Source organism: Nanorana parkeri, unplaced genomic scaffold (genome assembly GCF_000935625.1).
Source record: "Nanorana parkeri isolate BGI_ZX_2015 unplaced genomic scaffold, ASM93562v1 scaffold1, whole genome shotgun sequence".
Taxonomy (NCBI): domain Eukaryota; kingdom Metazoa; phylum Chordata; class Amphibia; order Anura; family Dicroglossidae; genus Nanorana; species Nanorana parkeri.
In genome coordinates, this window is record NW_017306269.1 from 6,088,661 (window position 1) to 6,104,756 (window position 16,096).

Here is a 16,096-nt window from a genome sequence, read left to right on the forward strand (position 1 = left end):
TATTCGTCTGAAGTTTCGGAAAGTTGCAGATCCTTTCCTTCATTAGTAATAAGAGCAATATTTTCCTCCAAAGTGTGGGGAGGAAACAGATGTGCAGCATGTAAGGAGCTCTAAGCATTGATAAAGCATGATGCCAGGATACTGCCAAACAGTTTGTAATATTGAGACGGGAGTCCATATGACCTTGGCTCTTACCTGGCTTGAGGTTTTTCAGGACTTATTGATATTCCTCAGAGGTAATATAGGTTCATCAAGTAGTTGGGCCTCAGCAGCATCTAAAAATACATATTCACACTCTGAAGATAAGCCTCAAACTCTCTTTTTCTCCTCTCCACATCAGACTGAGAGAATGAGTTTGAGGATTATAAAGCGAGGAAAAATATTCTCTAAAGGCCTTACACCTGTAATATAGAGACTCTCACATATAAGGATAGATAAGACTGGTACAAAAAAGGCTAAAGTTATAGGCCCTAAGACACAGCCCTCCTCCTTTCCGATTCCAAACACCCAGTCAAACAGGGGAGGACAAGATAAATAAAAACCTGTTGAAACCAGAGACGAGCAACACCACCCAGCCAGAGAACCTGGCATGAACCCAGTGCGTAGTAGGTGTTACATGAATCTGAAGAGGGAGAACAGGACTACAACAATTTGCAAGCTCTCAGAGGATAGTACACTCACCTCTATGCCTGAGTAGCTGGAAGAAGAGAACACAGGGACCACCCCACAAGGAATGGGACACCCATTACCCCACTCTTCCAGCCACTCCGCACCGTGGTTTAGGAAAAGAACAGCCACCCAAGCTTGATAATTATAGGCCCACCCTGAAATAAACCATAATGCTACTCAACCATGGAGAATGCCCACTTGTAACACAAGGAAGTAAACACAGGAAATCCCACTTAGGACACAACGAGCAAGAAATTATAAACCAGAAATAATAAGCATTAAACTATACCCAGTCCCCAATATTGATGGCCTAGGTAGGGAAACCACAAAGAGGAGGCACCACCATGACTTCAGACTGCACACCATAGGTAAGATGCCGACATCATGGTGCCGACTTTCTTGGCAGCTCCCCTCTCCCGATTCCCCCTCCCCAGCAGCCATATCACCTCTTCCCATCTAGTCTAAAATCAGCTGAGGCCCCCTAGTGCCAAGAATGTCGGAGTGTACCCACTACCCCTGATAAGAATAAGCAACTGAGCATCTTCCTGAGCATAAAGCTATGCATAGTCAGTACTGTATATAAGAGAACATATGAACCATACAGCACTTAGCAAAGGTATTTACAGCGTAAATATAAAAAAAACTTAGCAATAAAAGCCTTGGTGTCCCTCAGGGACTCAGTGGAGTCTGATCACCAGTTCCTCTAACATCATGTAAGACCATGACCTGGTGGAGGAGGGACCAAGGTCTCCTGTACAGGGCTCCAGAGAGTACACCCCGTGTATGCCAGTACCTCTAGTCCCACGCAGTCTCAGGTTTGGTTTCCATGTTCAGTCCACACCAGATAAGGACCAGCTGCCATTTTAAAAACAGAGCTGGGACAAACAGCTGTGATGTGACGTTTTAAAATATCACCCAGGACTTAAGTAGTTAAAAATGTCAAAACATCAGAGAACCCAAAATAAAATAATTGGAGGGCACATCCAGTTAGAAGTACCAGACAGGAGATCGAGTCATTTGACTCCTAGTTTTCTCCTAGTCAATCCTGTGTATTTCTCAAAAGAGTGCAGTACACAGGCCACAGAGTATTAGTTTAATCTTCGTAAAAAGGTGTAGGACAATCAGACTGTGCTTATCTACTGAAGTGATTGAGGTACACTTGAAAGTACAACTTTTGCGCTTAAAAACACAATGGTTGCAATTAATGAGCCCATAATTGTTAGTGAAAGGGGCTCTGAACTGTTGGAGAAATGGCATAAAGATTAGAATTCTCATGGCATATATCGTATAACTTATTCAAAGAGTGAATAGCTAGCTTAAAAGACGTGGGTTTTAAGGTGGATAACTAATTGCTGTTTTAAGAGGAAGTCACACTCACCTGAAGCTACAGACAGCTGACTGAAGAGTTGCAATCTTCTTAAGATCTCTCCACCCTCCCAATCGGTAATGCTATTATCACAGCTTTATTGCCATAAAGAAATTGTATCTGGCGGATGCCTTCAGCGGGCTTTGGTTAGATGGATGTTTATCCCAAACGTATGTTTAGGACAGGCCTTAATGCCCAACTGAACTTCAGTCGGATCTCTGTAGAGAGACGACTGCCTTTACACAAAGAACAAAGTTCCTTTTTTACAGCATACTACAAAGGGAACAGGCTTTTCCACTCAGGCTGTGGCTGCTTTCTAGAGAAAACAAACTGTATGACTTTGCACACTGTTTGTTTTGATGCACCCGGAATGTATATAGCTGGTTTAACACAAAGTTCAGTTGGAGTTTAAAGCCAGTTTATCTGTGGCTGGCAAAGGTTTCTTGTCAACTATACGTTATTTGTCTGTTTGTCATTGTCTTTGGAATAAGTACTATGTATCATCCCTATCCCTATTAATAAAATAAAAGTTAGGCATGCTCTAGTTAGGTCTATTATCCCTGATTAAAACTGCCCAAATTTAAACTGCAGTTTCCTTTGCTTAATTCTTAGTGAGAGTTTGATCAGCAGCAGGACAGTTTTGCATCAGCAACAACAGGGACACCCTACTAATTGTAGGGAGAAAAAAAAATCAGTTTTGGAGCCAAATGCGTGCTTCTAATGTATGTGATTGCTGAAATTGTCTGTGAAAATTGCAGTGTTCCATAACACCGCACACAACTTTAAGCCATTCCCCAAGCATTATTTAAAGGATTTGTGTAGTGTCAATGCTGCTATTGAAGCCACATGAAAAGACCCTCTACGTGCTGTACCCTATTTTTTTATTGTTTGCATTGGTTCCCCATGGTGTACTCAGCTTTCAATACCTTTTTGTGGCAGTAGTTTGTCTTTAAGCCCTGAAAATGACTATAATTTAATAACAAGACTTCAATGTAACTCACCTCTAAGTTTGGGTTTGAGGAATTTTGAATAATATTTACCGAACCCTTGGTAAACTGAACCTTGGCAAATTCTTCCATCACTAATAAGGATGCATTTGTCTCTCTACTGTAGCTTTAGAGTTACTCGCTGAAGGTTGCTGCTGAGGTCATTATTCCAAGAGTATACTCTGCAGACAGATGGAGAAACCGTTCTAAGAGCATCAATCACAAAGAAGGTCAAAGACACAGTTGAAGTAAGCTCACCTAATAAAGTTACTGAAGAACAACTCTGTACACAAAATGCTCTGGAGAGTTCTCTGACCACTGCATGTTGCCGGGATCCTTAGAACAGGACTACGCTGCACAAACAAAAGAGCAGTCTTCTCTACGAACATCAATTACATCGTCTGAGGGTATTAGAGAATAGATGAATACTCACCTGATGTGATGGCTCCACCATCCAAATGGAACCACCATTTTGTCAACCATGGCAACAAAGCTTTAAATCAGGATTGCCACCAGGAGGAAAAAAGGGTGTGCTGAAGGTAACTTCTGTAAAAGAGTTATTTAATTAAATTCTGTGCATTTCAAGAGAGAGCACCAGTTCTTCAGGGATTAAATAACAATATGCAACAAGAAGAGTACAAAAATATTACAAAGCTGCTTCAAAAAACCTTACATTTCTTTGTGGTGATCCTGATTTAAAGTGCTGTTGTCTTGCTTGGCAAATAAGGTATCAAAGCATATGTTAAATGCCTTATTTAGCTTTCATTCTTATAATGGCTAAGAGCCTCAAGGAAGGAGTAGAAGAGCTGCACAGGTGTAAGCTAGATTGTCTAGTGTGCTCCCTGAACTATGTTCATTTATTACCAACATTCCCCAAATGTGCATACATGTTATCTCAAACAAATGCATTATGCTAGAAAATAATTAAAAGGATGCCTGTAGCAGCTTGTCTTGTGCAAAATTTATCATTTGCTCTTATTCCCTGTGCTCTTGTGGCATTGGCAGAGCATTACCCTTTCAATGTTGCTGCAGCTTAGCTGGGGAAGTAACACAACTTCTCCACAAAGAGAAGCACTGAATGCCACGTTGCTAGTCTCACATCAATGTGATAGTAATGGCAGGTCCGATCCCACTGTACTGTCACAAATACGTGACAATATGCAGTTTTGATCCTACCCTGCAGGCACCAAGGCGTGACAATACCACTCTCAGCCTCACACTCCACAGATATTTTCCAGCTTGCAGGACAACAATCTAGGGACAGCAGACAGAGCAATTGTCACTGGGGTTGGTTAACTCCACAGGTAACCTTTACACAGAATAATAGCTGCCATCACATGCTTTAATAGAAACATGCAACATTCCAGCACATGCTGTGACAATTCAAAACTTAAGCAATGCCTGTGATGCCCACTGTCCCTTCAGACAGGTATATAACAGGTTTTACAATATGGTTGCACACTTCACAGAGAGAAGGATACTTTATGTTCTTATTTAGAGCGTAGAGATAAGCTTAACAATTTTAAAAGATTGTTTTTAATAAAAGAAACAATGCAGAAAAATTATACAGAAAAAGATGTTACATATATAGAAGATAAATATAACACAGTAAAAAAGGGAACAAGAATGAAAGTACTTAACAAAGTCCTGGGTTCTATGTGTTCCCCTAGAGTCCAGTCAAAGAAGCAGAAAATGGATCTGGGATGGCCTTTCTCGAAGTAATGCTTGGCAAGGTCGTGTTCTTGATGTTAATGAGACCTTCTTCTTGATGGTAAATGAGATCTGTCAGCTGCCTTGTGCAGCAGCTTTTTGTGGGACTCTGGAGGGTAACTCTGTCAGCACCCCACCCAATTAGAAAGCCCCAGGTGGTGAAGCAGGAGGGATGAAGTGCTCTCTGATCTTCTCACCTGCCCCTCCCAAACTGTCGGTTTCACATAAATAGCTATATGACCTTCCATGTTACCATCTGATAAACAATAGATCAGTGTGTGTTATGAAATTAGCATTGTATAGATACCAGACTTGACATACCTGTGATGTATGCCTCCCTCAGAAGGGGTAATGCATGTCTTTAGGCCTCTGGACCAACTAAGACGTCTAAGCTCAGTATTATCGGACACATCTATATATGTAGTCATTATTAAAGTATCACTCCCAGGTCCAAAGTTATGAATACTGAAGGAATTGAAGGAATTTTTTTAACTAAAGTTAACTGGCGGGGTGAATTGAGGGTAATTTGCTCATTATCAATGCAGGCCATCAGAGGCGTAACTAGAAACCCCAGGACCCTGGTGCAAGAAACCATGAAGGGCCCCCCCTGCTGCGGAGCATTGGCCTGCTGGGAGCTGTAGTCCCAGGACGCAATGTCGGTGCCTTGGTGGTTACTGGGCTGGGCCCTCTTCCTTCCTTTCCAGGCCTCCCTAAATAGCAGAACGCCAGTGCCTAGTCACATGCGCATGCGACCCTGGGGTATAACAATGAATGCATGCTGGGACTTGTAGTTCAACAACAACCAGCATGGCTTCATTGTCCCTGTACACCCCTCCACATCACACACACACACATATAAATCACCCAGGAAACTACAAGTTCCGGCATGCAAGCTCCCTGCAGTAGTTCCCTGGGTGATATATGAGAGGTGTATAGGTAAAGGGAGAGTGGGTGCATGCTTTGCTGGGACTTGTAGTTCTCTGTATGATAGAAGGCTGTTTTAATTACTGTCCTAGTAATTAAATACTAGTAATACAATGCCATTATAGAACAGTAACTTTCAAGTTCAACTATGTTCTGTTTTATGTTTCTATAATGGCATTGTATTACTAGTTTTTCATGAGGACAGTGATTAAAACAGCCTCTATCATACAGGGAACTACAAGTCCCAGTTGAACTGCCGACTTGTAGTTTTCTAGTAATAGAATGACATTATAGAACATGGAATAGAATATAGTCGAACTTGAAACTTTCAAATTCATCCATGTTTTATTCAATATTCTATAATGGCAAGTAGTTACCTCAGCCATCACGGTCTTCTTGTTCTCACAGCTGGACGAAGCTCAAGCAGGAGGCTGTAAAAAAAAAATAGAGTTAGGGACAGCGGCCGGGAACATCGGCGCGGGTCTCTCTGTATTATCAGGATGGCTGCTGCTGGGTAACCCCCCCTCTGGTTGTTACACCATGGTCAGGGTCAGGGCCCCTTCTTCCTTCCTGGGCCCCCCACAAGTGGCCCGAACGCCACGGCCCGGGCGTACATGTGACCGCTACGACCCTGGTAGTTGCGCCATTGTAGGCCTTCTTTGTAGATTAAAGGAGTCTGTTATGACTCCTCATTAGGGTTTTTCAACTAACACCAGACCTGAACAAACATCTTGGACACTTGGCAGACTGTGAAATGTGAAGGATTTTCTTTTGAAGATCCTTTCACCAGAAACACGTATGTTTAATCCATGTCTGATTTGATCATATCCAGAAGTTGCTTATTCCAGCACTGAGGGGACAAGGGATTTGCTAATTAGTATAGGGGTGCCCAGACCTCATTACTGTCACAGTCACCCTTAGCTGAACCCAAGGTAAGCAGCTAAATACAATGTTAAAACACACACAGGATGCCTTTTATCTGTTTAAATATGTGCAATTCTGCTCATCCATTCTTCTGATCCACAAAATCCTGCCAGACACCATAGCCAGGTCCTGCGCCACCACCGCAGTTAAGCAGTACTTTGTTATGCAAGCCACCCCCCAGCTTGCTGATTGAAGAATGAAGAAGAAGCAGCACATTTATGAACCATTGCTCTGATTTCTGTGGCAAATATTATGAACACAGATCTTGAACATGACCAAGTCCTTAAAGCAGACCAAGCAGATGCTAAGCAATGTGTAAGTGTAACTCCTATACATATTTATTACATTTCACAGAGATCACAGTTCTCCAATACTCCTCCTCATAATGCCTTTATGTTAAAGGGCAGCACCATCTTTGTTCAGGCCTCACCCAGGTTTAGCATCTTCTTCCTTCATTGAGGTGCTGGATCAAAAAGGACACAGTCATAAAAATCTGGGTTTATGTGCGGTTCTTGGTTGTGTTCATCAATGTCTGGCACAGATCAGCCCCTGATGTATCCTCACACATTTTGTCTTGCTACAAAGTTACAATGCAGAGTCTGATCACTGGGGGAAAGGAGACAGAGGAAATTCTTCTTTCTGCCTGTAGCAGACTATTGACATCAGCTCAGCCTAGGAAAAGTATTTGACTGGAGCTCAATGACTGTTTTGTTTTTAAATGATAAAAGGCACAACTTTTATATATAAAAAATACAATAGCTGTATATTGTTATATGTCAGGAGTGTATTCAAGCAGGCTTATTCAAAGTTATTAAAACTGAAAAGCTTTTTTTCTGAGGGTGGTGGATTTCTCGTTATTGTGCTATTGTGCTATGAAGACCCAGGTGGCTCTTTACACCCAAAATAAAGTAATAGTCCAGCATTTCAAATCCCAGTTGGATTTGGATTTAGTAGTCAAGTTTTCTATATGTTGTATATTACTGTTGCTTTTTCAGCCCAGTATTTATGTTGTCAAGGAGATAAGTCTATTTATATCTTACTTTGGGTTTTCTTGTCCTTGCTGAAAAACTGCTCTGACAAGCAGGGAAGTGGATTCATGGTGCAGAGATTTTCATCAAATGCCAGCGCAATCTCTATATGAGATGTTTTAAACTGTTTACTGCGTGCTGCTATTCCCTGACGAAGTACATTGCTGCCCACACAGTCTGAACTGGACAAGACTGTTAAGAACGTATCAAGAGACTCCGTTTGTGTCGACCTAAAGGTCTGTTGTGACTACACCGTGCAATGCTGTACATCATGTAGAGACATGACCAGGACAGTACAGTTCACCTAATGCTGAGATGAGAAATCTCCCTATCTTTCTATGGCTATTCAAAACATTTCAGAATTCAAGGTACATATACATTTTCCAATTTGCTGCCTACTGTACATGGTTCCATGGTCATTATCAGCTCCAGAATGTGAGATGAGTGGGATGCAATACATGTGCCACCAGCTCCCTTCTGACCTTCCAAGCCTCACCTAAGAATGATGACCATTCACATGTTGGAGTCACTCAGAGAGCACAGAATGCCTATCCCTGTGCCTTTAAAGGGGTTCTAAACCCTACGTTTTGTATGCCTATATCTACTGCTATCAAGCAGTAGATATATGCAAAAAGTCTGGAAAAAAAAACCCCACTTTAACAGCGGTTTAAACTTACCTTGTTTTCGCTGCGCACTCCCGTCCGAGAATCCGAAACTGTACGTGTGGCCGCAAAGCATCTTGGGGCGGGCGCATGTGCAGTTCTGATTATTTGCCGGGAGATGAGCAGAGACGCAAGGTAAGTCTATGGACGCATACACCCGCATGCAGACACCGCTGGATCGGAAGTGCCTGCAAGCAGAGAGGAGTCAGCGCTGGATCGGAGAGCTGCCACAAAGCTGGAGGGACAGATTAAAACATCAGGCAATAAGAGGAAGATCGGATTAAGAGACATAATTTAAGGTAAGTGCTGACATTAACATTGGGGGAGGGGAGGTTGGGCTTCCTCCTGACAAACCTGCGCCCAATTTTATATTTTTCCACATGTGCTCCAAGATGGAGACTCTCATAGGTTAGAGTTAGGACCGCACTATATAGAGGTGCCTTGGCGCGGCTGTGCAGCTTTCACATTTTCTGCAGAAGACATGTATCTAAACCTCTGTTTTTAACCTTAGCGAAGAGACAAGTTTTTTTGCATGCTGGCTGGTGAGTATGCTGGGAAACTTTTTGCTGTTACTGTTCCTCACCCAGATCCCTTCTTGGCTCTCGCCTCAGAAGTGGGTGGCTCTGTCTTTCCTCGGGTTCCTGCAGTTGAAGATAAAGTCCAGCCATGGTTGCAGGTAATCAGAGTCCTTCTCTTCTGGTCTGGTTTCCCAGAAAATAGTTGTTACCTCTCCCGCACTGGGGACACTTTCTCATTGGCTCTGGCAGTTGACCAGGGCTTCACAGGCAAGCTCTGTGCCTGTCTACTTGGTTGGAATAATGGGTTTTAGTTTCCTTGGAACCAAGCACAGATACAAAAATGATGGAAGATTTTGCTTTACCACAGGATATTTGCCATCAGACACAAGCACAATGCCCAAATGGAACTGCAGCATACACATTGTTTTGTTCTGTTGTCTCTATTGCCCTGGTACCTGTACAAACTATTGCTCACTGCAGGGGGCACACACAGTATTGACAAATGTATACATTGCCTTAGCATTAGCTAACTAGCCCAAGCCTTACACTAGCACAGACGGACAGTGCCTGACTACTGAACTCATAACTTATCTTGTCCAGTTCCAATACTCATCATGTGATGGGAAGTCTGTCACAGAAAAAAGGAATCCAGCTTCCCACAGCTTATTGCTGTAGGCTCTGTGGCCCACCATATAGGTAATCCTCCAGTCCCAGAACAGCAAGCCATGTCTATTTCTGATGTTCCAAGCCTTGTGTACACATCTTCAATGACTACTTCCCAAATAGCTGGCATGACATCGTCCAATCAGAACCTAGAGCTTCTCCTAAAAGAGGGAGACCTCAATCACATCCTTGCACTCCTAAATGCCGCCAAAAACAGGACATTGGCATAACTTACTTACTTTTACTTGCCAATCTGGTGCTCACATTAAGTAAATGATAAAGGAACAAGTTGTACATCTGAACAAGCATCTGATCAAGACAATCAAAGGGTGTTGTGTCCCCTATTAAGATTCTGTGGCAGTGTTCTGTGGTGGCTGTGATATTGCTGAATACTAAACAAAATGACAAAGAGAATATGAGGAAAATAAATGAGTGTTTTATTTAATTGATACAAACAGACCAATTACATGGTTGCGTATAAATGAGCCTGAGCTCCACTCTCTGCTGAGAAATAGCCTTCAGGTTAACTTAGAGAGAACAGAGAGGTCACATTACCTCCCATTCGCATGACCATTATCAATATAAGGCAGCTAATTAACCTCCCATTGACTCCACTTGATTCATGTGCTTTCATTTCAGAGACGGAGGGCTAATGTGTTCTATTATGGGCTCTCACTGCCCGCTTTCACATTAGGAGAGAATCCTCCTCTGGGTCTGGAGCCCACCAAAGCTCATGCAATAGAACTGTTTAAAGAGACAGTGCTGACAAAACTCTCTTTTGTAAACCAAGCTCAAAGTATATTCCTCAATAAACACAAAGGAAATACATTCACTTTGTGAACTTTTGAATACCTAATGCCTTTGCAGAGCCAGTTACCACATTGTAAAAGTAGCTGTGACATTGTCAGACTCCACCCACTACTGCCACTAGCTTATTCCCGCAAGAATGCCAGAACCTCCCCATGTAAAGGGGACATGGAGCATAACTTAAAGAGATTGTCTTTGCTACCCTTGTTTTACTTGCTTTGAAAATCCTACCTAGCAGGGACATGCGGGGAAGTCCGTGGCAGGTAAGGCACCCTTCTGGCCCGCCACCGTCCCAGGCCTGGTCACTGAGCTATGTGTGGAGGAGGGATGAAGGAGGGATGGAGGAGTCTCCCTGTCCCTCACTTGCTCATTACTGTTGAGGCATCTAGATGGATGTTTTTTTTTTTTGATTGGACGGTTTTGACCAATGGCACTTTGTTATTGGTCCAAACCATCTGCAGAGCTCAAGCCTCTGACTACAAGTCAGAGGTTGTTGTAGCTCGGGCCTCACTGTGTTAGGTTACACACAGCAGCGAGGAAGCCCACTGCTGTGTAACCTAACACAGCTGTCAAAAGCCGGATGAAGCACCACCTGTAATGAACAGGCGGCACTCCGACCATGACAGGTTACACAGCGGGGAGGCTGTAACCTTTTAGAAGCCAGTCTGAATGGAGAAAAAGCTGTCAGCTACAGACTTGAAGCTGGCAGCTTTTTCTTCCATAATGGCTCACCTGCCTCCCCAGACTGCACATCCCTGCTACGTTGTAGTGTTCTGGGAGAGCTAATTATCAGTTGTAAAATTAATTTAAACATTGTCTATTCTAACAAAGATTCATGACTATGGTGGTGCATTGTATGTTAATGCACTTTCCCTCAGTCTGTCCCTGAATATATTCCTCTATGAAATTGTTCGGAATAGCTTGCAGACTTCCTAAACACCTGTTCCAAAGAAACAAATAGAAAGGTGAGAATTTAAAAAAATAAAATATTTTTTAGATATGCTTTACGAATGGAAACACATACCAAACACACTGCATAGTGGAGGTTTATCATATTTGAAAAGTGGTACACATTAGGCATTTAATATAGAATGAATCTGTGATATTCAGTTTACAAAGCGTGCTGTGCTCTCTAAGGGCTCTTGTAGATGGACTAATGCAGTGTGCTTTCAGATGCACTCATCTTATTGTATGTATGTGATCAGTTTGAGATGCTGTGGAGTTCCATCTATGAACCTTCACAGGTGAATTGGACTCGCAGCTGACCTGATGTGTTTGCATTCCAATTGACTTGCATGGAAACAAAAGCTCTGACGTGAAGAAAAGCCTTTGTACACGAGCCTGCTTCTAGCATTTGTGATCTTCATTGCTTACTTGATTGTGTTGTGTTGCAGCATAACAATCATTATTTATTCCTTTTGGCAGTGGAGACACTGAAGTAATGGAAAGCAAATCCAAATCTTGTCCACACTTCTTTTCTGCAGTTACAGTGCAGACACAGACATTTTAAATGTAAAGAGAGTGATGTGGGCACTGGCCTATGATGTCAATTTGCAAAGCAAAAGGAAAAGGGAGGCGAGGGAAGAGGTGGGAAGAGGTGATGATGGTAAAGTTACTTGGTTTTCCTTAATATAGTAAAAACAACTCATGTATTTAAAAGTACAGCTACCCTTTAGAACTAGCAGCTAATATATGAAACTCCTGCTGATTCTCTTACCTAGAGATTGTCCCCTGCTAGCAGCAAGTAGTAAATCTATCTATCTATCTATCTATCTATCTATCTATCTATCTATCTATCTATCTATCTATCTATCTATCATAAATCATCATGTCGTGCAAGTTATTGTTTTCTATGACATGATTATAATTAATCTTTTTTTCTACAAGCTCGTTGACATTTGCTTTTTATCTTCCATTAACATGTTTTATTTGAAGGCTTGATCCACCAATACCCCCCCCCAGTAGTATCGCTATTGATGAAGATAGCAGGATTTGTTTTGCCCGAGTATTTTAGTGACATTTAATGAATTAAATAGAAATTAATATGTGTGAGTGACCTTTCATTGCATAAGTACATAATAGCACACCATGCCCCTGAGCTGGGATAACCTCTGATATTACATTGTGTGAAATGCCACACATTCTAATTACTAACCACAGCTGATGTTGTCACCTCACATAAATCCTATGATAAAGAAGTTGTATCTGTTGGTAATCAGGTTCATACATGAGAACAATCAGAGCCAGGGTTGTCGAACCAGCAGGCCACTAACTCGCCGAGAATCGTACGATTCCCGGCGGGTTTTCTAGCATGCTGTTTCGACGGAAGATGTGCGACCGTACAGTAGAAACGATCGCACGCCTTCCATACACTGCACGATTCTCGTACGATCGCGAGATTTCCTGCGATTCTCGTAAGAGAATCGTGCAGTGTATGGGCACCTTCAAGCAATGCAAGACAACGCCAATGTAAACTGAAGCTAAACAGAGGAAAATCAAATCAATGAGGAGCACCTGAAAGCACACTGCAGATGACTTGCCTTTGAGCTGATGCCTCTGCACAAAAGCGAAAATATGTAGAAAATGTAACACTTTTATTTAAATTAGTTTGAGCTTTGCTTTTATTGGTTTATTCAAGTTAATAATAATGCATGGCAAAAATGTATAGGGATTGAAAGCACATGCTAGGCAGCTAAACTAGGATTTTTAGACAAACAGTGAACCATGATTAGCTGCCTAATAACAAGTAAAACCTGAATGGTAACTATGGGTAAGTACCTTGTATATTATTGCTTTTTGCCTCATATTATTAAATAAGTCACCTGTATGGCCACCTTAGTTACCATTCAGGTGGCCATACACTCTACAACCATCGCAAGACTTTAGTCTTGCGATGGTTGTACAGGGATTAAAAAAACGTACGATCTGCCTATCATGGACAGGCAGATCGCACTCTCGATCATCGCAAGCACGCCCCCCTGAGGGGCGGGCTTCCGATGACCGCAATGCTGAACGGGCAGTGTGCGCGTGCGCACACCGGCCCGTTCGGCATTTGTCTTCCGAGCACCGTTCTAATCAGCCGAGAATCGTACGATTCCCGGCTGGTTTTCGAACATGCTGGTTTGACGGAAGACGTGCGACCGTACAGTAGAAACGGTCACACGTCTCCGTTCACACTGCTCGATTATCGTACGAAAAACCGATCGCATACGATTATCGTACGATAATCGTGCAGTGTATGGGCACCTTAACTTTTTAGGCCATTATAGGGCAAAAATTACAGTTTTTAGTATATTTTCTTTCCAGGCAGTTCAAGGGGACCCCCCAGGCACGATATTTAAAGACATTTTTCATATTTATTGTTTCACTTTAAGCAATGTTAAAATAACTGCTCCTTTAAAAACTGTATTTTTAAAAAGTGTTTTTTTTCATTGATACCACAGGGCTGTACCCGAATCCCCATACCCTTTTCATGGCCAATAACTTGCATATAAGCCTTCAAAATGGGGACAATTGATTTTCAAAGATCTAGCCCCATAGACTTACATTGAGTTCGAGTTCGAATTCAAACTTTTTCCATGTTCTAAAGTTCCAAGTCGAACCGAACAGGGGGGTGCTCGGCCCATCTCTAGTGGTGAAACCATTGTCAACGGGACAGGAAATTAGGGTAAATCTCTCTAAGGCCTTGTTCACACCAAGCGTGGAGCAGAGCTAGACCAGAGCAGGTGCAGACCGGATCAAAACTGCGTCCAATGTATTCCTATGGTATTTTGACCTCCAGTTCACATCGCAGCGTGCAGATCCAGACCAGATCCAGAGCAGGTGAAAAAACTGCGGCAAGCCCTATTTGACCTGTTCTGGATCTGCTCTGGATCTGCTCTGGAACGCATCAAAAACGCAAGCAAGTGCCTGAAAGCCCATGTTAAACATTAAAAAAAACATTTTAAAAAATTAATTTTTTAACCAAAACCGGCCCGGAACGCATCAAAAATGCGTCAAAAACGCGGCACAACCCACTGCACTGTGTGTGCAGAAACCTGACCGGATCTGCTCTGCATTTGGTGTGAACAAGGCCTAAGGGAGCCCTGGATAGCAGTAAAAAACAGGGCAAGGATTCTAATCCTTTACCACTCTATCCAAATCTTGAAAATGTATTTGGCTTGATGTACACCTTAACGGTCAATTACTTTTCATAAAAACACCAAACAAATTCAATGAAAAATCAACTTAAGCAATGTTTGATTTGGTTGCAAGGTGTGTGACCAGCATTACAGGCAGGCTATTTTTTTTCCATTAAAATAGCCGTGGTGTTGGCTTTTTTTTGTTATAACATTACGACTAGTGAAGGTTTATTTTCAAATAGGCATTTTGCAACCTTCACGAATATCAATTTTCAAAACTGGCTTTACATATAACAAGCATTTAATACACTTTATTAAGCTTGATTTTAACCTCATGCAATAAATTGTGATTAAATGGAATGGCATTATTTCCTTTAGCATGCAGCCCACAGTGTTCATCATAATGAATAATGTTCTGCCTGTCAGATAGTTTCCTAGACAGGAAAATGACAGCTATCATTCTAAAATGCAAGGGGAACGCCATCTGAGATGTACACAGACATCCCATGTTAACTGCATTACAAGGAAGTTATTTCTTTAATTCATATACATATAAATGACCTTGATCAGCAGCAAAATAAAAGCTATTTTAGGTCATCTCATAAATAACAAAGAATGCCAACCGAGCTCTCACATCGGATTTTGCAGAAATAATGGTTTTGACAAACCGAGTGGCTATCTGGCTAAGTTTAATATCAGAAAATGAACACTCATCTCTAACACAACCGTTTTCAATACATTCTTAGATAGTAATAAAAAAAGATCCCACTGCGATAGAAGAATGGAAGCCTTCACTGAGGACTAGTTTTAACAGCCAACTCCTCACCAAATATTTTAAATAAAAACATGTCCCACAGCCTGCTTAAAAAAAATCTTCAATCCAGAGCTTTTACCACAGTACTTCTACTTTTGTTAATCACTTATTGGAATTGAAGGTAGAAAGGTGACATGTTAAGGGATGAGCTAAACAGTGTGTTTTTATTTCTCTGAAATGTCAGTAAAAATTGAAGAATAAGCAAAAGTTTGTAATTTTGACTTAATGTATTGTAGTCAATGGGGAAGGCATGGTGGTTTTGGTATTTTTAAGGGTGCAATGGGCCTTACATTGATCCTAAGTTTTTTGGAGCCTTTTTCAACTATCCTGGACCTGTTCTTGTGCTAAAAACAATCCCCTTATTAACCTTATTATTCACCCTTCTTTTTTTCACAAAAAGATAAAGACAAACCAAAAAAAATATTTTGCAGCAATTTCAGTTTCACTGAATTCCATCCGCTTATTCCTCACATTTGACTGGTGCATTTGGGGGGGCTTTCTGATGGCCTAGCCTTAGAAGGTGAGATATTTTTTAGATCTCAGGTACCCCTATTAAAGATTTATCATATCTACAACTTTAAAAACAAATGTTAATAATGACAGGAAAGAAACACAGACATTACCATTATTGTTCCCCCTTTCCATTGTTTGTCAGTGGAGAAGTTCCCCCTTACATATGTGGTCAGTGTAGCGCTCCCATATATTGGTTGTTAGTGTAGTGCTGTCTTACATTACTGGTACAGTGGGAAGAATGCCCTGTTACTTTAATAGTCAGTGGGAAAAATGGCAAGTTATGTTGATGCCAAAGGGAAGAATGCCTCTTAGATTGGTGATCAGTGTGAAGAATGCCCCATAAATTGGTGGCCAGTGTAGTGTTTTCATAAAGTGGTAGGAGAGGTGCACC